Genomic DNA, 25,739 nt, shown 5'->3' with positions numbered 1-25,739 from the left:
CGTAAATACCATCCCTGTCAGGGAAAAAAGGGGTGATTTTTTAACTCAAGGAGGTTGGAAAACCATTCTGTTGTGTTTCTCTTTATTTTTATATTGATTTAAATCTGATTTTTAACATGCAGTTTCGATTTATATATAGCTTTTTTTTCCAAACATGTAACCGCAAATTACAATTTTGGAGTTATTCATATTTAATATATTATATAAGAGACGTTTTTTTATTTCTTTTCTTTTTTTGCTTATCTTGAGTGCTGAAGACAAAACATATATGCTATCACAAAAAGTATTTGTCTCTCATATGAAATACTTACGGAAAAATGAAAAAAGACTTAGGGTACCACTTGCTGTCTTTAAAGGATTAAAATATTGTGATATCCACTTACCTTTTAACAAAATGATGAATAAAATCCATATATAACAGGTTATCCATAGTAAAATGAAATATTAATTTAGTATTTTTGAAAGTGAATACACTAAATGTGGTCCAGTTTGCGCATAATAAGTTAAATTCATGGCTGAAAGAGAAAGTTTTCATTTTGAGGAAAATGAGCTAAAATTACTTCTGAAATAATAATTTTCTTTATTAATAATTTCTATAATATTACATTCAAAGCATTTTCAAAAAATAATTTTCTTGAAAAAATATTAGCTCAAAAATCCCTGCTGTAAATCATGTTGATTATTAACTTTCTTTTCTTGTTTTACTTAACATGATTGAATAAATTTTAAGTGAAAAATTATTCTATTATAATAAAGTAGTTTTTGCCAAATGGCAAAAATTATTTCACTGGTTGGTTGAAAATTATTGAAAAATGACGTGTCAGTTTTAGACTTGAACATGGAACCTTTCCTGTCACAATTGGGTACTTTCCCTATTGAGAAATTATTNCGAATGCAGTTTGAATTTTTGAATTTCCTCATTTTCGGGGGCTATCTTCGCATAGCTCTATTGAGAAACTATTTCTGGTTTGGAGAGAACTTAGAAATCCTAGTTATCCTTCCATCTTTTTATAAAATTGGCCAATGTAGCTTCGTTAGTGACACTACATTTTAATGCCTTGTACCTAAAAAGTCTATAATTACTTGGCTCAGTGTATATAGAAATATATATGATAAAATGACCAAGTATAAACACTATATTTTATGCAAATTAATTAATGTTAAAAAAAAATTTCAATAATTTTCTTTAAAAAATGATTTTAATTTCAAAAATTATATTTCCGCTATACGTCAGGTCAACTATTGTCAGAAGTTCATGTTTTGAAAGTGATTTCAATCAAGCTATTTTTTTTTCAGTTTTCATCCTTTTTGAAAGGCTATGAAACCTATTCATACAATTCCTGCATTATATTTGAGTATTTACTTGAACTGCGTCCATTACAGCAATACCAGCAGTCCTTATTACCGAAATTAATAAAGCTTCATTGGCGTCAATAATAGTTTGGCGATTTTTTTTTGCAGTTTCTCTTAACGAAAAAATACCTATTTTCCATTTGTTCACTTTCAAAATTGGAATCGTTTGCTTAGTCGATTATTTATTTGAAATTTTGTCTCCTTTGAAATATCTTTTTCACAATTCAATTCTTTTTTTTTTTGAGAAGGAGCATGATTTTATTTTTTAAAATAAGTAGCAAAATTTGCTTGTGCTAAAAAATACAAACAAAATCAGGGTTCATACAAGAATTTTTAAAAGCGTGTGACAAATTGCAATAAAACAATCATTGAATTGTAAAAATGAAATATTTATACTCGTATGAAAATTTAAAAATTCAAATACGCGATTTCGATTATGTTGGTTGCAATAATTGCGGATATAAAGTATCGAGATGTTTATAACCGGGGCTACAGAGAAAACGATTAAAAGATAACGTGATTTACGACGGCGGAATCGCAATTGAACGAAGTTAATTGATTACTCAAATACGAACTTCAGGTGTTACAATATCGTGTTAAAAATATCAGAATTTAATACATGCGAAAAAACGATCGAAAATCTAAATCATCGGAAGTTACTCGCTATTTTTGCTACTGTGTTTATCTGTAACTAGAATTCGTTTTCTTTTCTTTTCTTTTTTTTTTTCAAAAGCTAGCAATTGGTACTTGTTGATGACTCGACTTTATGTTGAAACTTAGTAATTAGCTAACATACATAACATACATAAACATAGCATTCTGTTTAAATTCATATTAGAACTTGGTAAATATTTCGTATTCTTTGGTTAAAATATTTTTTTTATAAAATTACAAAAAACTAAGCAGTTGTTTTTTGTTTTTTTTAAATTTAAAAGATCTTTTTAAATTTTTAGAAACTATTGTATGCTTTTAAAAAAGAACATATACGATTGCTTATTAAAAATTATTTAAAGTCCTTAACATGATTTTTATCATGCGTGCAAAACGTCATAGTATTTATTTTTTCCTACAAATTTCATCAGTAAAGAACATTAAATTATATAAGTTCTTTGCATTATTTCGTGTAAGTGTTTGTATTTTTAAAAAAATGTCGGTGCTTAAATTGAACTCCTGTAAAATAAATTTCGAATCCTAAATTAAATTTTAGATAAGTTACAGCAAGTTAAGAAAATATTTTTTTTTGCATTGATGCCAACTCAATGAAGTTAACTGTCCTCAGATTTGAACCTGTAACCTTTCTCACTGTTATAAAGTATCCTGTCATCTGAAACTAGTGAATACGAAGGAATTTACTTTATACTTTCCAAAAATTTCCTTGTATATCTAGAAATAATTTTTAAATATTTAAAAAATAAATAAATTGCAAATCATTCAATATTAAAACCATTGGTAAAATCGTCAGTGATTAAGTTCATAGAAATAGAAAGTAAATTCATATTTTAAGAGTTACAAATCGGAATTGTTATTTTGTACTTCCTTACCAACTTAGCATAATAAGTTCATTAATCATTTCGTTCGATTATCATTTCGGAATTCGTCGGAAACTTGTTTTATAATGAAACAATGGATGTAATATTTTTCCCGAAATATCATAATAAAGAAAAAAAAAATGTTTCGCGAGGTCGTCCAAAATTATTTTTCCATTCAAGTAAAAAATATTAGGTATGAATCGAGCCAGAATGGTATTTTTTCTGAAAAATGCTGTAACGAATGTGAAACCATCGATGTCAAATGGTGCTGTAAGCTGGGTCTGTAATAAAAAACTATTAAAATTACAAAATAAAAAAGAACTAAATATTTTGTCAAAAAATTAATTTTGAAAATTATTGCCTCGATGGTTTTCATGTAAGAACCTAAAATTATTTTTCCATTCAAGTAAAAAATATTAGGTATAAATCAGGTCAGAATCATATTTTTTTCTGAAATGTCATAACGAATGTGGAAACATCGATGTCAAATGTTTGACAGATAGTGCTGTAAGCTAGGTCTGTAATAAAAAACTATTAAAATTAAAAACTAAAAAAAATTAAAAACTAAAAAATCTAATTTTATTAAAAAATTAAATTAATTTTGAAAAATAATGCCTCAATGGTTTTAAGGTATGAACCTGAAATTCTCGACGGCACATGCTTAACTAGAGGTGCAATAAATAAGGTCTATCACAAAAAAAATAATAATTTGAAGAACTAAAATTATTTTTAAAAAGAGTATTTTCTGAAAAGTATTTTATATATTTTATTTATAAACTAATTTTTAAAAAATTGTAAATATGAAATATTTCAAAAGCAAAAAAACTTATTTCAACAGACCCAAGACTTGAACCTAGAATCTTTGTTGGCGATAATGCAAACAAGGTCGGAATATGTCTATATATGAAAAAAATAATTTCAAAAACAAGATATATTTTATTGAAATTTTAAGTATTTTTAAAAAATACTATGTGCAGTTCAAAACACGAACCCGGAATCCTGGGTGTCACATATTTGTTAGATTTTACTATAAACTAGATCCGGAGCAAAGAATAAAAATTATTGTGATTTTTGAACCTCAGAATTAATTTTCTTTTTAAAGAAACCATTTTAAAAGCGGAACATAACATTTACATATAAAAAAGTACATTTTAAACCAACTACATTTTGAAGAAAACTAAAAAAAAAAAAGAATCAAAAGAGATAGGTAGCACTAAAATCGCCACTTATAAAAATTATGTATTGAATTAATTGTTTAATGCTTTTCACTTTCAGAGAGTTATCTAGTCTAGGGTATAGTTCGTTCACCAGGAGTTGGTACTTGGCTCCACCTCCTCGGACGCAGAGTTAATTTCAGCTCGGGAGTAAGAAGAAAAACATCTCCGCGCTTGAAATTGAGACAACCCTTAATGCGCGCCAAACACTGACAGTGAATTCTTTTTTAGTCACGTACTTCGCTTTATCATTTGCTAGTATACCTTTCATATCTCTAGCTAATTAAATATATTTTAAATTTAAAAACTGCTGTTTTCCCAGCAAAATGTCTCAATAAGGACAAACTATTCACTCAAAAGAGAGAAATATCATAATAAATGGCTCGAAATATCATCAAATTTATGAAATATTTAATGCTAAAACAAATGCAGATAAAGTTTGCGAAATAAATATTTTATGGATACGATCGCAAAATAGCAACCTTGTTCAGGATTGCTCACAACCTTCTCCCAAAAATAGTGATATAGGTTTGTCGCATACCACGTGATGAAGCGGAGCCAAGTGCCAACTCCTGGTGAACGAGCTATAGCGGTTCCCAATATTTTTTCCGAGTGTGGAACCCTAAAAGATCGACATTCTTTTTTCCGGAACCCTGAGTTTTAATGAATAAGTTTCATTAGCAATTGTGAACATATTAGCAATTAACAAAAGACTATTAATTATTTTGAAAATATATAATGATCTAAATTTTATTAATTATTATTTTTAAAATATTTATTGATTGAATGAAGAATGAAATTTTTTCTTCCTGTTGTTTTATTAATATTAGTTTTAAAAATGGGTTTTGTGTCAGAACACTTGAATTCACAGGTTTGAAGCGTCATCTAGTTTCGTTCTTAATTTAATTTAGTGCATGCATGAATTGAAGATGAAATATGGTTTGTAGTGTCTACCACTACAAATATACAATTCCAATCCACTAGTATATAAGACATGTTAACTAGATTCTATGACGGGGTACCTTTTCATAGATGAATCATTGTCCTCTCCTCACATTGGTGTCCCGGACGTGATGTGAACACGCTTACTTTTATAGAAGCTCCCACTTCAATTTGAGCACACCCACTTCGATGGATGGTCCACATTGTGAAGTTGACTTGTGACTGCGACATTATCCACATCCTTGCACTGTTGCTACTCAGTCTCGATCACCCACAATGTTACCCTGTATACACTCGACAGCTAATGGCAATACTAGCTCGACCTCAATCGTGAATTTAATACAGCGCTCACATTCAGCATTTAAAAAAGTACGGTGATCTTAATACAGCTGTCCCGGCTTCTCACAAAGCAACAACGAAGCAACTAGTGGTATCCGCTCATGAAATTTTATCACAGATATAATTCTGGTGGGGGAGTACTGTAGTGTGTCTACCACTACAAATATGCAATTCCCATTCACTAGTATATAAGACATGTTAACTTGATTCTATCTTGAGGTACCCATTTGATGGATGAAGGTTGACATTGTCGATAACTCCTCTCCCCTCATGGTTTTCATTGAAATAAAAAAAAGAAGAAATTAAACGATGAAAATCTTTATATATTTAAATGTTTATAGAAGCATACTTCTTCCTTGTTGAATTTAGTGATTTTTATTCGATACGAAATACTACACGGGTTTTTCATAAATCCATGTATCCTTTTCGTAATTTTTTCATTATATTGTTGTTTTGAAATTTCTTTTCAAATAAACAATTTAATAGAAATAATCGCATGAAAATTTAATTACAGGTTTCGAAAATCTCAAGTGGTTAAAAAATTTATTAATTCTCGAAGCCCCTTCTACGGAACCATAGGGTTCCGTGGGACACTATTAAGGAACCGCTGATCTATTGGCGGACATTTTGTGATTTCTCTTAATATTAAGAAATCGGAAGAACCGTTGCCACTGCTGTTTTGGATGTTTAATTTTACGTTATATTCTGTTTTGCTATGTAGAATCCAAAAGGCTTAGAAGCTTGAAATGTCGAAGTTGTGTAGAAATATATACTGGTAGTACGATTTTAAAAATAAATTAAACATTTGACTGTTAGTTCGAGGATAATTAACTGTTAAACTTGTAATAAGTTTGTAGTTGCATGCCTGTGGCCACAGGCATGCAACTACAGAGTTGAAATCTGACGTACTGAAAAGAATATTTTTTTATTTATAAACTCAACTCGAAGTTTTTTTTCTTTTTTTTTTTCAAATTTATAATTTGTTTGAAAGTTATTACAATTTAGGTGCTTTTTTTTTGCAAGTTTTTTCTCACTTTACGTTCATTTCTCTTATTTTATTTATTTATTTATTCAAAAAGTATAAACCGTGAAAACTTAAAATTAGGAAGGTGTGTAGAGAAATGTGCAAGGAGTATGAGGGAGTTAAAAAAAAATTGAAATTCGATTATTGGTTAGAGAATTATCAACTGTTAAACTTAGAGTTTAAAAAAAAAATGCTATACGGGCTGATCTGCAGCCCACTGAAATGCAACAAGTGCGTTAAGATTTGACGTACTGAAAAGGTCATTTTTATTTATGAACTTAATGCGAGATTTTTTTCGAGATTCCATTTTGTTCGAAAGGTATTGCAAATTTAAGTTTTTTTTTTAACATTTTTGCTTTAAGTAATGATAATTTATCCATTGTTGTAGAAAATGTATTTATTTTCATCTAAATCTTCATTTTATAACCTCGAGCTTAATGTCAAAAGTAATAAGAAAACAAATAGTTTATAATTAAAAGTTCATTGCCAAATGTAAATCAAAACTCATACGTATTTCGAAATTTTTAAAAATACAAAATATTCAAAGAGAGATAAAAACCATTTCCGATTTTAACTGTTAGTAGACATAAGGTTATCATTACTTGTTATAAGTAAGTAAAATTACTTCATATTGTGTCACACACTGCAAATTCCTCAGTTTAACCCCCCCCCCCTTAAATACAATTGATTATTTTTCAAATTCAGGTAATCGTTCATTTCTTTACAATGGGATACTAGCAAGTGACGTTGTGTGGGTATCTCGATCTTGATTGGTTGTTGAAACGTGGTATTTGTTTACGTTAGGAACTGTTCTTTCCATTCTATTTCGTGTAAGCCAAGCCCGTCAACTATCAATTCTCTTTTAAGTAACACAGTCTAAATTCTTTCACAAAGAATCTTTCTAAGAGATTTCAATTCTTTCACTATATATTTACCTACACAAGGACAGACACGAAGCTACGTGTAATATAAAACAAACTATTTATGCATCAAAGTTGCCAGGTACATAAAACAAAAATATATCAAGGTTACAATTAAATACATAAACTAATAATACATCAAGGTTAAATAAAATACATACGAAGCGCATCCAGAAAGTAAGTTTCCCGAATTCTAAAAAAAAAGGAACTCACACTTTCTTATTTATGGGCTCACACTTTCTTATTTATGGGGAACTTATTTATGGGCAACAGGTACAGTAATGTTTCAGCTATTTTTCAACATAGTAACCACCAGAATTGAGACAGTTGTCGTATCGTGGGATCAACTTTTGCATCCATCTGTCGTAGAATTCAGCCGCCTGTGAATGGAACCAGCGTCTTCAGCTCTTCGTCGTTTTCAAAACTCTCACCAGAGGACAGGAATTTCTTGAGGTGCAAGAAAACGTGAAAATCACAGGGAGACAGATCAGGGCTGTAAGGTGGATGATCAAGCAACTCCCAGCCAAATTCCGTCGAAACAGCTACTGTGTGTCGTGCTGTATGTGGACGAGCATTGTCACGGAGGAGCACAACACCTGCAGTAAGCATTCCGCGCCTCTTGTTTTGAATGGCACGTCGCAATTTCCGCCGTATTTCACAATAACGGTAGACGTCTGTCACACGCTGGTTCCATTCACAGGTGGCAGAGTTCTACGACAGAGGGATACAAAAGTTGATCCCACGATATGACAGGTGTCTCAATTCTGGTGGTGGCTATGTTGAAAAATAGCTGAAACATTTGCTGTACTTGTTGCCAGTAAATATATTCCTGAAAGTGTGAGTTCTTTTTAAATTAGGGAAACTTACTTTCTGGATGCTCCTCGTAAATAATAAATCTAAGTTAAGTAAAAGAAGTAGACGAGAAAGAATTACATTTCAATAAATTCGATGTGCGATACGACTATGTATTTATTAACTTATCGTTAATTAACATTCTAACTTATGTAGAGAAACTTAGCTCAACTTTAATACGCCATTTTGCTGATAAATTTTAGCTTTCCCTGACGTCATAGGTCACATGTGTGGGTATGAGAGGTCTTCTTCTTCTTGAAGTGCAAGTACCTAATTAGCGTAATAACAAAACGTTCTTACGTGGAACTATGGTAAATAGGTATTTTATACATAAAATGATCTTTTCTTATCGACTTTTAAGAAGAAAAAAAAGCGAAACAATGATGAAGTAAAAGCCACCGCAGGGTTTAAACCAGGGCTCGAAAAACCACCCGTCCGCCCGTCCTCGGCGGTCAAAAATTCCCCGCGGACAACGAATTTCTCGAATCCGACTTCCGCGCGGACGGCCATTTTCCCGTTAATGTTCGTGATACATTTTCAATTTTTGTAATCTTACAAGAGTCTAGCGCCTCACTTCTAAAATGACCCTCTAATCTAGAAATACAGCAACATACTGCGTATGGTGGAATTAATGTTTTCTCTGTCTGGGAGTACTGTAGCGGTTGAAAGGGGCTTTTCAGCAATGAACTTACAAAAAAACACATTACGTACTGGTCTGAAACAAGAAGCGTTAAACACAAGTATGAACATCTACCTAAATGGAAAACCCCTTTCAGATTTCTGTGCAGAAACCTCTGTAAATCATTGGCTTGATTGTGGAACTGGCAAACGTCATATTTGATTCATTTAAAAAAACGCAGTACCCTCGGATAACTTGACATTCCAGATAACCTGACTTTTGTCATTTAAATTATTTCATAAAATAAATACTAGGTTACTATTAGTAACTTATTACTGTATAATGTAATCCTAGTATTTGTAATCCTAGTAACTACTAATTCAATGTGCAATTTATATAAATATTTGTAATAAATAGGAGAAAAGTATGTTTTTATTTATTTAGAAGCTTCGGGTTAGTTTCAAATGAGGACGGGCACATTGTTGGACATGCTGTCCTCGGGGACGGGTAAAATTTCTGAGCTTTTTCGACCCCTGGTTTAAACAGCGACGTGTCTTAATTTTATTAATTTTTTGCACTGAATTTTTTGTTCGCTTGAACCTACTTCCATCTGAAACAATGAGCATCTTATTTTCTTATTAAGTCACCATAATAAAAAATTTTTAAAAAAATAAAAATATTTTACGTTTTATTTTAAACTGATTTTTTTATTTAATTCAAAAACGTCATGACAGCCCGAGGTTTGAACCAAGTACCTTTACAACCAAAATAAGACTTCTTACCTCCTACGCATTTCTTAGTGGTTATGCCGAAAAAGACCCAAGATATGAACGCGAACCCTTCTTTGTGCCATTAAGGATTATGAGGCATATTACATTCAGTATGAAAGGTTTACACTAGATCTGTCGTCAAAAAACTAAATAATTTTTTTTAAAAATCGAAAGAAAAATAAATTTTATAATCTAAATATACTGCTATAATCGACTTAAGACACTAGCCTGGAACCATCAATGACGCATGCTTTACAAACGGTAGTGAAAACAAGGTCTGTAGGGGGGGGGGGATTTAAAAATTGTATTACATAGTAATTCTTAATACTTTAAAAACTAATTCTTTAAAAATTTAAATTCAATAATTAAGTATTTTTAGAAATTAAAAAGAAAGTGCTCTGTAGAAGAACTAAGACAGGAACCTGAATTCCTTGATTGCATTTGTATATATACTTAAAAAATCGCTATAAACTAGATCTGTCTCAAAAAAAAATTTTTTTTTTCCTTATTTGCAGAGTGGGATTCGTTTAAAACTTGCTTCATTCGAAAAAAGGGAATGATTTAGACATATTTATATAAACAATTTAAAGAAAAAAAGAAAAGTTACATAGCGTCTGAAATAGGAACGGAAAAAATATAAATTTTTAAAAATATATTGGAAGGCATTTGTGTACTCGTAACTGGAGAAGAAAATATGGGGTGATTAAGGTTAACCATGTAATTTAAATCACTAAGTTGAGCCATGTGGTTGTCAGGGTAACGTTACAGCAATTAGGCTTGGTTTATTATGAAGCTGAATCAATTTTCGGGTCAGATTTAATTGCTACCGAAAAGTGACGTCACCCGTATGTTTCGATCATGATTGGCTTCTGATCAATTGTAACATAAACGAATGCCAGTATTTAACCATGATTACGTCGCTTGCAGGCATCCAATTATAATCCTGTATTTTTCACAGATTCATTAAACGGATATATTACATCCTTACCAAGTTTACTGAATTAACTAATTTATTATTTTTTATTCAGTGTTGTCGCGCGAACACTCTTTGTGATTTTCTTTATTATAAATTTTTTCCCCGTAGGATTAGTTTGAAATCGGTCGCCTATGAGAGAAGGTATCTCAAACAATATTCATTGTTATCGGAAAATATTTATGTGACATATTTGAAAAATTTTTTTTTATTTTGTTCAAATTTGGTAATGTCAAACTGTTTGGGACACTAAAATCCCCGCCAGTTATAAAATTATACTTAAAAACGTACAAAATTCTATATAGCAGCTCCATGTTCGTGGTTATAGATGGGACTTATTACTTACATACATTCTTACAAACATTACATAATTTAAAAATAGATCATTTTATTTAAAATAATTTTTTGTTGGATTATATCCATCTATGTATCCATCTATCTATCTATCTACGTATATATATATATAGGTATATATATATACATACATATATAGGTAGTAGCACAATAAAGATAAAAGGAGAAAAAAGAAGAAAATGAATAAGTTTTAATTACTGTGCATAAGCTGCAAGTATACAGAACTCATAAAATAAGTTAAAAATGCAGAGGAAACATTGTAAACAGCAAAGATCAATTAAAAGAAAAAATTTTGAAATAAAATATTTGTAAAAATTATTTTTTAAAAAATAAAAANAATAAAAAATGTGTAATAAAAAGCCGGAAAACAAAAAATGAATAATCACCTCATCATCTCACACGATTATATCCCCAAATAGAGGTGCTTCCTAATATTGTATCAATATAGCCATAGCAAATGATATCAATACATTAGTATGAAGAGCTCTAAAAATAAAACTAATTTTTTAAAATATTTTTTAAAAATATTTTGTTTTAATAATTTTTCTTTTTCTCTTTTTATTGATCTTTGCTGTTTTTTATATATTCTTTGTATTTTTAACTTATATATATACATATATACGGAATCTCTTTACCACGTATTTACTTACAAATGGCAAACAATGAGAAATGATATTTTCACAGACACTCTGAAACAGTATTACAAACACTAAATTTTTGCATAATTTTTTTTCAAATGCACAATGTGACAATGCCAAATTTGTTGTTCAAAATTAGAAACAATTTAAGACAGTTATTTGAGTGATATGGTTAAAAAAAAATATAAGGATCTCAAAACAATTTCCTTACTTAAAAATGATGGAAAAAACTATCATGGATAAAGACCAGTTTTTAGAAAATTCCATTTTTTCCATTAGAAAAATCACTAAGTGCTACCGAAGCAGAGATTGCCATGGTAACAGCAGTTTTTTTCAGTGGGATGCATTCCCTATCTCTTTTTGATCACTCAATTTCATCAACATGCAAAATGTAGAGTATGCAAAAAGAAAAGAAAAAAAAGACAGGGGACACCTTTAATACTTTTGGATCTAATGATCAGATTTTCATGTACTCAATCTCAATGGTTCGATATCCTAACATGAAATATGCTAATTAATTTGTAGAGACGAAATTTGAAATTATGAATTTAGACACAAAAACGTGCTTCTTCCGAATTAGCATAACTTTTTCCCGGCGTATCCGGATTTTTACCCTAAGAATCATCGTGGCATTAAAATTGTCATAAAATAATACTAATTCATAAATAAACACAATGAAAATACAAAATTTTTTCTTCTGAGCTTTGCAGCACTGAAAAAAAAAAATGCAAATCTTGTTGCAATTTCGATACATCAAGTAACTGCTGCAAATGATTCCTAATAACTGCATGACGATGATTAAAAAAGCATAAAATTTAAATTTTAGAAATTAATCCTGTTATGTAACAGATAAAAGTTATATTTATAGCCGAAATTAAAATTCATGTTTCAATTTAAAAAATAAGATAAATGCTACGTATTTTCTTAAACGATGTTTAGTAAACTGTTTTTTAGCAAATTTGTAAATATTTCCCACACTACTTCCTTAATTATAAATTAATAGATGCTACTCCATCATATTTAAAAGTAGATCATAGTTTAAAAGTTATTTAATTCAAATCCTCTTGTATTAAATAATTCTGCATATTAAAGCTTGTGTGCCACTGCTGCTAAGTTTTCTATATATGTTACGGCTAAATTTCTCATATATGTATAAATATGTGACCGCTAAATATCTCATATATATGTGTTACAGCTAAATATCTCACATATGTGTAAATATGTTACCGCTAAACATCTCATACATGTGTAAATATGTTATCGCTAAATATCTCATACAATTGAAAATATGCTACCGATAAATAACTTATACATGTGTAAAGATCTTATTGCTAAATATCTGATATATGTGTAAATATGTTACTGCTAAATATTTTCATACATGTGTAGATATGTTATTGCTAAATATCTAATATCTGTGTAAATATGTTACCGCTAAATATCTCATCTATGTGTAAATATGTTACAGATAAATATCTCATATATGTGTAAATATGTTACAGATAAATACCTCATGCATGGATAAAGTTGTTATCGCTAAATATCATATATATATGTTAATATATTATCTCTAAAGTAAAGAAACCAGTTTTCTTACAATCTTTAAATCAAGCTACGTTTCCATACGCTTACATTAACAGAGTATTATTTATTTATTTTCTATTATCTGAAATATCAATCCCTACAATCATTGATAGAATCACTCACTTTACAAAATTGAAAGAAAAATCACACGGTTTAAAATATTATTTCAATGAAGAAAGTTAACATTATGTCATTCAGTTATTTTTCAATACATAAAGAATTAAGTCAAAATCGTCGATAGAAAGAGCGAAACAAACTTTTGAACTTAAGAGATACTGAAATCGTTAATGTGTATCTAGGAAAAATGCGTCAAATACTTGATTCCGCACTTTAACGGAACAAACCAGTTGATCTGCAGATTAGTTATAAAAAAATTACAGTTAATGTGCATATTAATGTCTTTCCATCTTTAGCATACATGCATGAGAAGCTAAATTTTTCTCAAGTTGTTTTAAATCACATAGGTGAAAAACCCAAGGATGACGAACATAAGATTAAAATAAAAAGTAATAATTAAAAAAAAAATTTTAATCTTATAATTTTCATTCTTATATTACATTTTATTAATTAAAATACGTATTAAGTCATTAATTTTAAAATTATTGGTGTACAGTAACTATCAACTTATAAATGTTATTGAAAATTAATTTATTGTTTAAAGTTTTCCTATTAAAATTATCGAATTGAAAATGTATGGATATTGAAAATACAATTTTAAAACACCGCACTGTTGGCTACACTGTTAAATTTTAAAATGCCTTTTTTAACCCTCATTTTATGAAGCAGGATAGATACGAAAAAAACATTATTTGAAATTATTTAGAATAAAAAATTAATGACATTTTAAAGCAAAATAGAATTTTTAATATATTAGGTTTCCAGGGGGTACACATAAAATTTCTTCATTTTCCCTCCCATGTGCGCATCAACTAATAAATCGAACTAAATGTCACCAGCAAATCACAAAATAATTATTAGGGAATGCTCCCTCTTTATATCATGATTTCTTCCATGACGTCATGCAAGCCGATGGCGCCACTACTTGTGGAATCGAGCACACCCACACTACGAAGAAACTCGCACACACGACCGAAAGATGGCGGTGTCCGTGTATCTGTCTGCAGACGATCGTCGGACCACTTAATCGCAGTTTGATTCACCTGAAACTCCATCCCGCTATCAGCATCCCCCTGCTCAAACTACCCCCCTGGTAAGTCCCTATTTATTGTTATTTTTTTCACCTACCCTTCATTTTGGAAAAATCCCCTTTTTTTCCCTTTAATGTGGGTGTGGCTGGCGTCCCAGTGACCACATGTTTGAATGTTTATGGGTGAAAACAAATGCGTTGTCATGCTCCCTTCTTAAAATCGAACATTCTAAACTCGCGACAAAACATATGGCAGATAATTGATAGAAATTTAATTTTTTTTGTTGTGTTTCATCAAAATATTCCTTTTCATATGAATACTCTTTTTTGTGATTGTTATTTATCGTCAGGAGAACGCATTAACAGAGACTTATTATTTTTTTTAATGAAATGATTCGTTATCAGTCAATTAAATTGACTTCATAGACGTGATTAGCTTCAATATAAATTGTTTACTTCGTGATAAATAATCATATGACTGGTAATGTTCTTACTCATTCAATGCGTCATGCGTGTTCAGAAAAATATATATTTTCTCTTTAGTGCAAATGTCTATTGGAAAAAAGAATGATCTTCTTTTTAAAGAATATTTCCTTTTCAAGGCTATTTATATAAAAATAGCGGAAAAAACTTCTTATAAAACTTTGTATTAAAATAGCAGTAGTTTTTGGCTATATTATTGCATATTCGACTATATGTCACTCTTTTGAGTAAAAATTTCTCTCCTTATAAAAGTNAAAAAAAAAAAAGACAACGAGAGAAAAAGTTTTTGAACTAACATAAGAATTTTTTTCCGAAGCGAAAAAGAATTTTTTTTTTAATCATTAAAAATTAAGATACCAAAATTATCGTTCATTAAAATTTAACTATATCGTGAAATATCTATACATATTTTTTTTATATTTTGTTTTAAAAATATATTTTAAAATGTCGCGTCTTGTGAACGTCGCGTTTTATGATAAAAAAAAAGCATGTGTGATAATTTTATTTTATTTTATAACCATCGTTGAACAACCGACACAAATTTGAGTTTACTACTAACAATGCTTAACTCCGTAGCCTTGTAATTTTAAACCCAACCCAGAAGACGAGGGAACTCCTGGATCAAGCATTGGAAGAGGGAAGCGTGCATCCTCTTTGAAGGACTTTTTGATGGAAAATGTTGACCGATGTTGAAATAATGTTAATTGGTTAACTTGGATAAAAATAGTGAAATATTGAATGTTCCTAACTATAAACCGCGATATTAAAATGTCCAACAAGCATCGCCCAGCTTAACTGCGTCCTGTTTCTACGTTATTAATTTTAGTTAGAAATGAGTAATGTAAATCATTACGAAAAAAACTGTAAATGGTGAAAGGATCATATTTTTTTAATTTATTTTTTAATTTTTGATCTCTGATGAGGAAGTCTGCTAACAGCACGTGGGACTAACTGTTATATGTATTTCATTAATGTAGTATCACGTGAATAAAAGTGAAAACATCAGAATTTATTGCTCATGTTAAATAGTTCTGCGTGTGCTCCGTTTGAAACTTTCCATATATCTGGAAAATGTGTTTTCCTCTTTATTACGTAAATACACGCTTATCTGATATACACTTCATCACATTTTTTATTTTCAGAAAGGAAAAGAAAAATCTAGATACGACGGGAACTCCATCGAAACACAGTGTTTCCTCGTTTTGTTAATTAAACATAATTATGTAATGCGTGCACTCAAATATTGTCATAACAGTTTTATGTATCCCTTAGGGCCCACTCTACCTTTTTAGAGACAGTTCTATTATTTTCACCGATGTAAACTGCTTTTGCGAACTCTTTTTATTTTAAATTTTTTCAATAGTTGCGCTCACCAAGCGTTTGTTTTATTATATAGTACGAGCATTTTTATTGACTACTGCAGTAGTTGTTAATCAGTATTGTCTAAAAAATGTATTTCGAGTTATTTTTTTCCCCGTAATCAATTGATTCTTATTTAGCAAATATTTTACCAATGAATTGTTTTTTCTTGACATCTTGCATTTTAGTTTTGGATATTTTATTTTTCGTTTTACATTAAATTTTGAATTTTTATAAAATGTTCGATTTGTTTTTTTAATTTTATGTTTTAGTAATTCTCCGGTTCATTTCCCGACATCTGATATAAGTAAACAAGTTTTTGCATTTTAATTACATTAGAATTAATGGCAATTACAACTTGTGTCAACTTTTTACTTATAAGTTACTCTCTACCGAGATTATTTTAAGATACTTTTTCGATTTTCATTTACATGATCGTTAATGAAAAATATAATAAATAGACTTTCAAACCTTTAGATTGAGTTAACACCAATTAAAAAAATAAAAGACGCTCAACTGCATAGTTAAAAAAAGAAAAAAATCATTTTTGTATATTTTTTTTTAAATTTAGGACCTATGTACCCCTGCTCTGAGACTACTTGTTTTAATATAAATGGTATACAATTCTATGGTTAGCCCTTGTACAGGAATCTTCAAATAAAATTACATTGAAAATAAGCAAAGATAAATTAAAATTTTACTCATTTAAATTTTCAAAAAAAATATAGATTTGTAAAATGATTTTACTCTTTTGACTTATGAGTGCTAAACTTTTTATTCTAACTCATAATGATCTCAGTCTTATTTGCTTAGGAGGGTTTTTTTTTTTTTNTTTTTTTTTTTTTTTTTTTTTTTTTTTTTTCTTCATGTCATCTAGTCAGTCTACTCGTTAACAGGATTATCCTATATATCGTGCTTGATTTTATAGGTTATGTTTACGTACAATTTAATATGTACAGTCAAAAAAAAAAAAAAAATGATTATTGCTCATTGGTAATGGGTCATGGTGCATAGCAGTTTTTAAAGGTGCTTATTTTCGATTTTCGTTATTTAAAAGTCCTTAAAGGTGCTTTTATCATTGGGTGTTTTTAAAAAGTGTTTAATTTTCCCTTTTCAAAAATTTGATTTCTTTCGTTACCATGTCGATTTTCGCCACATATTATGCAAAAGCGTGCTTTTCACATTGTTCTATTCAACGTTTTCACAATTCATTTCAGCTTACCGTTGGTCCATAGCTTATGAAAGCGCCAATCATTTTACATGTTTGATGAAATACTTGCGAGTCAGCATGTGCGCCTACTGAGCTGGGGAGATTCTTGCAGTCTCATGTGCAACTCTGCTGCATTTTGCAAGATATTCTCAATTTCAGACTTCATTTTCCACCCTCTGATATTGAACCTTAAAATCTCGATCTTTTTAGCGTGGCTAATATAATCAAGAAAAGAATTATTTATCAGAAACTAGTTATTTTATCATGATCATGTAAAGTCTTTGAAAACTATTTAGCATTTTGTTAATATATATAGTGCTTAAAAATATATTTTGAGTGCTTAGTTTTTGTTGAGAGATTCGGCTACGCACCCTGTAGGTACTAAAAGAAATATTTCGACACTTATTTTTCTTTTTCTGCAATTTATTTTTATACTATGCTACAATTAAAAGAAACTCTTAAATTATAATAAACTGCAAACAGATTTACGTTGAATCAGAAATTTTCATATCGCCAATAATCATTTTACCGACAGATTATATCGCCGACGCCACTTCGTCGACGCGTTCGATTTTGCCGACAGGCTCATTTCGCCGACATGATCAATTCACCGACCAGAGAAATTTTTCCCAACTATTTGACATTTAAAGTGATTTTATATTGCAGAAAATATAAACATGATATTAAAATACTTACTTATACGAAAGTTCGGTTATTGCTGTAACCTGTGGAAATAAGTATTAGATGTAGAGATGTTCTAAGTTTGAAATAAAGTATGTCTTAATTTTAATTAATTTTCGATTTATAAATTGTCCTTATTTAAAAATAAATTTAAAAAAAAATTTTTTTTTATAGTCCTACATTGAATTTCTATTACATTTATGTTTTCTCAAACCGCAGGTTGAAAAACAATTGTTTATATATTTTTTTGCTTATAATGCTAGGCCGCATCTAAAAGTATACGCTAATATTAGTTTTTATATTGGTTATATTTTGGTATGGTGTATGGTCAGTAAGTATTTTAGCAATTATTTTCCTTTTATTTGTTTCTGGAAGCAAAAAACTATTTATAATCTGTAACTGGTATAAACTGTTGACCCTGTCTTGTTTTAAATGTAGCTACTTTATTAACAATTATAACATAGCCTTACATTTTTATATTTTCCTTAGAATTCAAATTTTAATTTAAAAAATGGTTATAAAAGAAAATTAATTATTAACTAATTCTAATAATTATTCCTAATAATTGCTTTGATCATTAATAGGAATCGATATAGATATTTTTGTTACCGCTATATATATAAGTAACATAACCGTTTTAAAAACTAATATAGTTTAAACCACTCATACTACCTTATATAGTTTAAACTATTTTTCACCAAACGGTGATTTGCGTGAGGTATACAGTCAGTTCGCTATAACTCGAAGTACGATAACTCGAATATTACTATAACTCGATTTTTTTTATGAGGTCCCGACCCTTTTATCTTCAATTTCATGTTAATTATTCTCGATTACTCGAATTTTCCTCCCTTTAAATCGATTTTTTTTTTTTTATCTTTTAAAGCAAGAAAAAAAAAAAAACCTAGGAGCTGATATCTTGCCCCTTCCTTTGCAACACANATTTTTTACGTAATAGCTCTAAATCCTGTAATATATAAGTGTGTTTTCTGTAAATTTTTAAATGTTTAGTGAGAGTTTCTATTTAACAACATTTTAAGTTTCGCAGTAATTTTTTAGATCAGTTGCAATAAAGTTCTCAATTATTACTGTTGCTAAGTGTTTGGAGTTATTTCTGTTGCTAAGTGTCTTCAATTATTTTTGTTGCTAAGTGTCTTCAATTATTTTTGTTGCTAAGTGTCTGCAATTATTTCTGAGGCGTGTAATCAATTTAAATTTTTTTATGAAGGATTTGTGAAAATTTTTGTTATTTTCACCCTTTTACTAAATTTAATTTTAGTGCTAAAAATAGCACCGAAATTTTTTATTTATTTTTATAGTTGATTTCGCTAATTAATATTTTATATATAGTCACATTTGAAATGGGTATATCTTGTGAAACGAGTTTGGTTCGTAAATCGAATCCTGTAGTATCGCGTAGCAATTATTAAGTCTGGGGGAGGGTTAGAAAGCAGGTTGCGGTACCCACTAATAAGCATTATTTAAGATAGAAAATAAAGCATAGAAATTTTTCTTGACTTTACTGACAAGCTTTCGTTAGAAGGAAAACTTAAAAAATAAACAAACGGTTTTATAAAAACAAAATGTGTGCCCTGTACATGCCATTCCATCAACGCCACAGTCACCAATTAGAAAAGATACTTACCAACGCAAGACGTAGGTAATTTAGTACCTGGTCTACAAGACCAATTACTAAAAGATATAATTGGCCCATGCACATTTTAATTGGACCATTTACATTTATCTATTAGACTTTTCTTTAAAAAGAAATTAATAGGAATTTTAATGAAAAATTACAGTAAAAAGAATGTGAATTGTTAAAAATAACGATGAAATATGCTATTTTGTGACAATAACACAGACCAAAGCACGGAACTGAAAATTAAAAATCGACAAAAGCATACCCAGATAGCAAAATAAGGTTTATTTTCACCCAGCAAAATTTTTTTTAATGTAAACCTGAAAAGGTTTGTTATGCGGTTTACGTCTAAACCTTCTAACCTTAAAACGAGATCTGTGACCATCTGCTGTATTCTACTCACATTACCCTCATCCAAAACCTTGGAAAACAACCTTTTATATAAAAATCTTAAATGAATGTTCTCTTAGGGTGAACATGAAGCTTCCTTTTAGCATGAAAGGTTTGAAATTGCAATATTTTTGCTTTATTGGAAAAAGGTTATTTTCCTGACAATAAAAGGAAAATTCCAGAAAATACCAGAAATGGTCTCCTTTCTGGAATACCAATTCTTAACATCAATTGCCGGTCCACCATTCATAATTATTTTATGGTGGTCTGTGTCTAATTTTGGTGGTCCCAAACCACCGTTAAGCCTTAATTTTAAAAGAAAAATGCTCAAAATTAACGAAAATTGTTATTATTATTATTTTGGATATTCGAACTGCTGTTAGTTGGCCTATTAAAGCTCAAAGATTCCCCCTATTACTTATCCTAGAATACTAAATAAGTCTTTATACCTTCAAAGATATTCTGCACTTAGTGTTTAATCTTTTGGAAAAATTTAAAAAGAATAATCGTCATGGAAAAAGAATGAAATACGAAAAAAATATTCTGAAAACTATTTGATCGATTAGTAAATAAAATTTCAACTCATTAATTTTTTATTGTTTCAATGTTGTGTTAAGGATTTTTCATCTATATATATATATAATGTGTATAACATATGACTCAAATGTAAGCAATATGATAATTAAAGGAGTTGTGTTGGCCTTTTCTCTTCTTTAAGAAATAAAAAAAAAACAATTTTTCAAAAACATGTAAAATAATTATCGTAAGAAGCTATCTCTTTTTTTATGATTTTTACGTATTTTTGGTGAAAAAGAAAAAGCTTTTATTTTCAAAATTTTTACCATTATGCCTTAATATTGATGATTTTTCCTCGTTTTTCAATCAGAATATATAAAAAAAAATAAAAATAAAAAATAGTAACAGATTTTTTTTTCAAAAAAACGAAGAAAAAAAAGAGAGAGAATAGCAATTCAAAGTCATTGCAACATTGAAAGAAAAACAGTATACCTTTTTCATAAATTTTGTTTGAAATAGCTTTTTAAATTTTAAAAAAAATTCATATTTACTCCCACCATCAATCTATGATTTTTCCTCATTTTGATATCAATGGCTTTTATTATCAAAACATTTACCACTAGGCTTTAATATGGACGATTTTTCCTCGTTTCACCATCAGAATATTCAAAAGAAAAAAGAAATAGTGGCAAATTTTTTAATTCTTTTTTCAAATAAATAAATAAATGAAAAGAATAGCAATTTAAAAGTTATTGCGACATTGAAAGAAATAATAATCTCTTTATTGTTTGAAATAGTTTTTTAAATTCAAAAAAGAAAAAGAAAAAAATTACTTTTTACTTCCACTATTAATCTGTATGATTTTCCCCCATTTTGATATTAATATATTCGCGAAAAAAAAAAGAGTGGCAGATTTTTGATTTTACTGAAATAGAGAATACAATTCAAAGAGCTATTGCCACAAGTAAAGAAGTCTCTCTCTTTAAACTAATGATGGCATTATCAGTTTGAAGGTCATTTTGATTAAGTTGGATGAAATGCCGTTCCTATTTGAGATATAACTTCCGCAAATTCTCTCTCTTTTTATTGCACTCTTATTTATGCGCCCTGCTCATAAAATGAATAATGGAAGCCAGTCTGAGTATTAAAAAAAAGTCTCCAAAATTAATTCTCTGAGGAGAACTACTACTATAAATATTTCTTGAAATTTTCTTTCCATTTTTGAGCTATCTTTCGATTCTGCTAAGCTTATATCGTTTGCCTTAAATTAACTTCATCAAATGAGCATTAAAACTAAAATGAAGGCACTTATTTTCTGCTGATGAAATGTAAGAAAATTCTGCGAAATTTTATTACTATTTAGTCTAATTTGTTGGTCGAAAAGTTCTTTTTTAAGTTTTCCGCAAACTGTTTAAAAATTAATAATGCTATTTCAGAATCGTTTGCTAATTTTAGATTTTGAACTTATGCTGTAAAACAAAGTATTCTATAAATGTTTTTTAAGGATCGTTTCTTATATTTTAAATTCCGAACTTTAGTTGTAGAGCAAACGATTATGCATTTTCAGAAACCTTTTTCAATTTTTCATTTTAAAATTAACTTCTAAAATAAAATGTAACATTCTTTTTAAGTAACAAAGGCTTCTATAAAATTGTAAATTATTTAAACTTATTTTATATTTTTTTTACAGAAAATATGAGATTACAATTGATCCTAACATTAAGAAATAATAAAATAACCCGTGTTTATCGAACTTTCTCCTTAAAATTTTTAAACTATTTTTTTTTCACTATTGTTATGCCCAGTAAATAAAACTTATTATTATTTTTCTTAATTTTCTTCGTTAACCCTTATTTTCTTTTTTGTCGCTTCATTGTTATATATATATANTATACTTATATAAAATATATATATATATATATATATATATGTACCACAAAGTACAAAAATGACTAATAGCAAACAACGGGTTTATCCAGCTGGATTTAAACCTACAGTGTGTGTGCTTGTTGTAGAAAAAAAATTTTTTTTTGCCCCAGACTTTATCATTTGTTAGTAAAACTAGTTATATTTCTCGTATTGGAAACTTGAGTGGAAATACATGTTACTTACTTAACACTTCTGAATTTCTTATGGGAAACTATAAGAGTCAATATACTACTCCTCAGGGGCCCCCATCAGGGGGAAGGTGGGCGCTCGATGCGCCCACTTGAAGCTTGGGGGGGGATTTTAATACTAAATAAAACGAAGAGTTTGGGGGGGGGAATTTAGACGCGAGAATTTTTTTTAAGTACATAAATAAAAGAAGCAACGTAGCACTATTTCGAACAAGCTAACATGAAAGGGGGAAGTTAGCAAATTTTTTTTTGGGGGGGGGATGGGACCACTGCTACTCCTACGGTGGGAATTAATATCACTTATCATTTTTGCATAAGTTGATTTGAATAATTTTTTCAGAAATTACTGTGATCTAAAATTAATTATTTTTGTTAATGTAATACATAATTATAAATCTCACTAATTAGCATAATAAATTAATTGAATAGTAAAGCTACCTAAACGTGTTTGCTTTGTGATACTTTTCCATTTCCAAATTCTAAGAATCGCGATTATTTCGCTACTTTCGAAAACAATCTAAGAATGAACTGGTTTTTTCCAAGGATTCTTTCCGTCTTGGTTTTTATATATTTTAATTTGTTTCAAATTTATTCTCGAAAGTTCCAAAATATACTTTTTTCACTTCCAAGTAACCAACTCTCTAATTTTCGTTCTAAAAATCTAGCTAATGTGCTTGATATGCGAAATTGATTTGTTTATAATCCCGTGAAACGACTTTTGCAGGATCTATTCCACCCACCCCCTTGATTTTAAAAAAGAGGAAAACTTTGTCGCCTATAAATAGTCGAGCAGCATCAATATTTCTTTTGGATATGCATCAAATCGTCTCGCTTTTTTGGATACGCTCTAACCAATTATTTGTTTATTTTGTAGGTAACTTTTTCTCTCTTTAGTTTGAGTTCATTTTCAAAATGTCTTCCCTAATTTATTGTGAAAACTAACAAGAAAGTACCTGTTAAGATAAAATTTTGTTTTACGATCTTAGAGAAGTAAGAAATAAAGTAATAAAGTCGACTAAAAGCAGTTTATAATCAACAATATCTACTAATTGCAGTGGTAAAGCTATGTATTGATGTAAACTCTAGATTACAGAACAATACAAAAAAATTTTTTAAAGCAGTTGTATAAATATGCATTATATATATTTAATTTTTTTTTCAGTTTTAATAAAAGGTTTTTTTTATTATTCAACTTAGGTTAAATTTTATAAGAAAATCGGTGTATAATGTTTAACCTTAAACACTGTATGCAATATACAATGAGCTAAAGAAGAAAAAAAAAGTGCAGACAATATTTTAAATTACGAAATCAGACACAAAACCATACTTTCTTTGAATCCTTACTTTTTTTGTTGTTGATATTTTAGCGGCAACAAATGAGTTTTTGCAAATTAAAATATAAGTTAATGCAACACAAATACAATTTTTCAGTCAATTCTATATTCTATGGAATTTATTGAATGAGTGAAGTTGGCTACTCTTACAAATCAAAGATATTACTAAATGCCATACAATTAAGCAAAGAAAATAAATAAAAAATAGAGTAAATATCAGAAGTCCGCTTCGCATTTTTTAGTATATTAGAGACACTAATGTTATATCATAGAAACTATACGCATACATTTCTTATTAAAATGTATAAAAATTAGTTAACGATCTGTGGCTAAATATCAATTTATAATCAACAATATAATGTACAATAGTATATTTTTAAGAAAAAGTTTTTTAAAAGAAATAACAATTCAAAAAATTTAAACCAGTTTTCAACTCTAAGACATTTTAATAAACATTGCTGTGAAGATGTTTGTAAATTTAAAGAACAGGTTTGAAAACAGGCTTTCAAAAACGATGTCTAGAAGTCGGAAAAAAATACTTTTAAAGAAATGGTTCTTTGCGGTTTTTCCGAGTTGGTTTTTAATTTTCGATTCCAAATAGCTTTGAATATTAAATGACATATAATTAATAATATATAATGTATCTTAAGACATTCTATAAGATATTTAGTGGCATGTGGCGTTTTGAGATCGTTTTCTACTATTTAACTCCAAACCGTGATAATAAATAGAATAAAATAAAATATATTATAGAAGTAGTTAACAGATTGATCAAAATCTATTTCTGCAAGAAAATGTAATTGCATTATATATAGAATAGAAGACAATCAATTGTAGTTTATAAAAGAGACGCTTTCTTTTTCTGAGAAATTGTGATGAACATGTGAAGCACGTGACGAATGAGTTCCATGAAATAAATACTTTTAAGAGGATTTTTCGTAGCTTTAAATGATCGTTTTCTACTTTTTAATCCCGCACCGTTTTTGATAATAAATGAACAAAATAAAATATATTATAGAAGTAGTTAGCAGATTGGTCACAATCAATTGCAGTTTATAAAAGAAACGCTTTCTTTTTCTGAGAATTGTGATGAACATGTGAAGCACGTGACGAATGAGTTCCATGAAATAAATACTTTTAAGAGGATTTTTCGTAGCTTTAAATGATCGTTTTCTACTTTTTAATCCCGAACCGTTTTTGATAATAAATGGAACAAAATAAAATATATTATAGAAGTAGTTAGCAGATTGGTCACAATCAATTGTAGTTTATTAAAGAAACGCTTTCTTCATCTGAGAATTGTGATGAACATGTAAAGCACGTGACGAATGAGTCCATGAAATAAATATACTTTTCAGATGATTTTTCGTAGCTTTGAATGATCGTTTTCTACTTTTTTTTTATCCGGAACCGTATTTGAAAATAAATAGAACAAAAAAAAATATATCATAGAAGTAGTTAACAGATTGGTTAAAATCTATTTCTGTAAGAAAATGTAATTGCATATATAGAACAGAAGACGAAGCAATTGTAATTTATGAGAAACGCTTTCTTCTTTTTCTGAGAATTGTTATGAACAGTCGAAGCACGTGACGAGTGAGTTCGATAATTATTTTTAAGATGATTTTTCGTAGTTATGAATTGAGCAGTGGTTTGCCGGTCGGTCGCAAAACTGGTGATTCCACTTTTACATCGAAAGTCATGAAATGCAAGTGAGGTGGGATTACGCAATTCTGGAAAGGCGAGACGTCG

At 29.1% G+C, this 25,739-nt stretch overlaps 1 protein-coding gene across 4 annotated transcripts in view; it reads left to right on the top strand.

Moving 5' to 3' along the window:
• Positions 1-14,135: 14,135 nt before the first annotated feature.
• The window catches only part of LOC107441814 (splicing regulator muscleblind), a 107,172-nt gene continuing 95,568 nt past the window's right edge, over positions 14,136-25,739 (top strand). For 2 of the 4 annotated variants that reach the window (XM_043051597.2, XM_016055192.4), the window contains exon 1: positions 14,156-14,321. The gene's annotated coding sequence lies outside the window, so the exon portion shown is untranslated. Of the gene's footprint in view, positions 14,322-25,739 lie in introns of all 4 variants that reach the window. The other 2 variants (XM_016055188.3, XM_016055191.4) reach the window with 2 other exon arrangements.

This window comes from Parasteatoda tepidariorum, chromosome 2 (assembly GCF_043381705.1).
Source record: "Parasteatoda tepidariorum isolate YZ-2023 chromosome 2, CAS_Ptep_4.0, whole genome shotgun sequence".
NCBI classification, from domain to species: Eukaryota; Metazoa; Arthropoda; class Arachnida; order Araneae; family Theridiidae; genus Parasteatoda; species Parasteatoda tepidariorum.
Note: the sequence above shows the minus strand (reverse complement) of the source record. Positions and strands in the feature narration are given on the sequence as shown.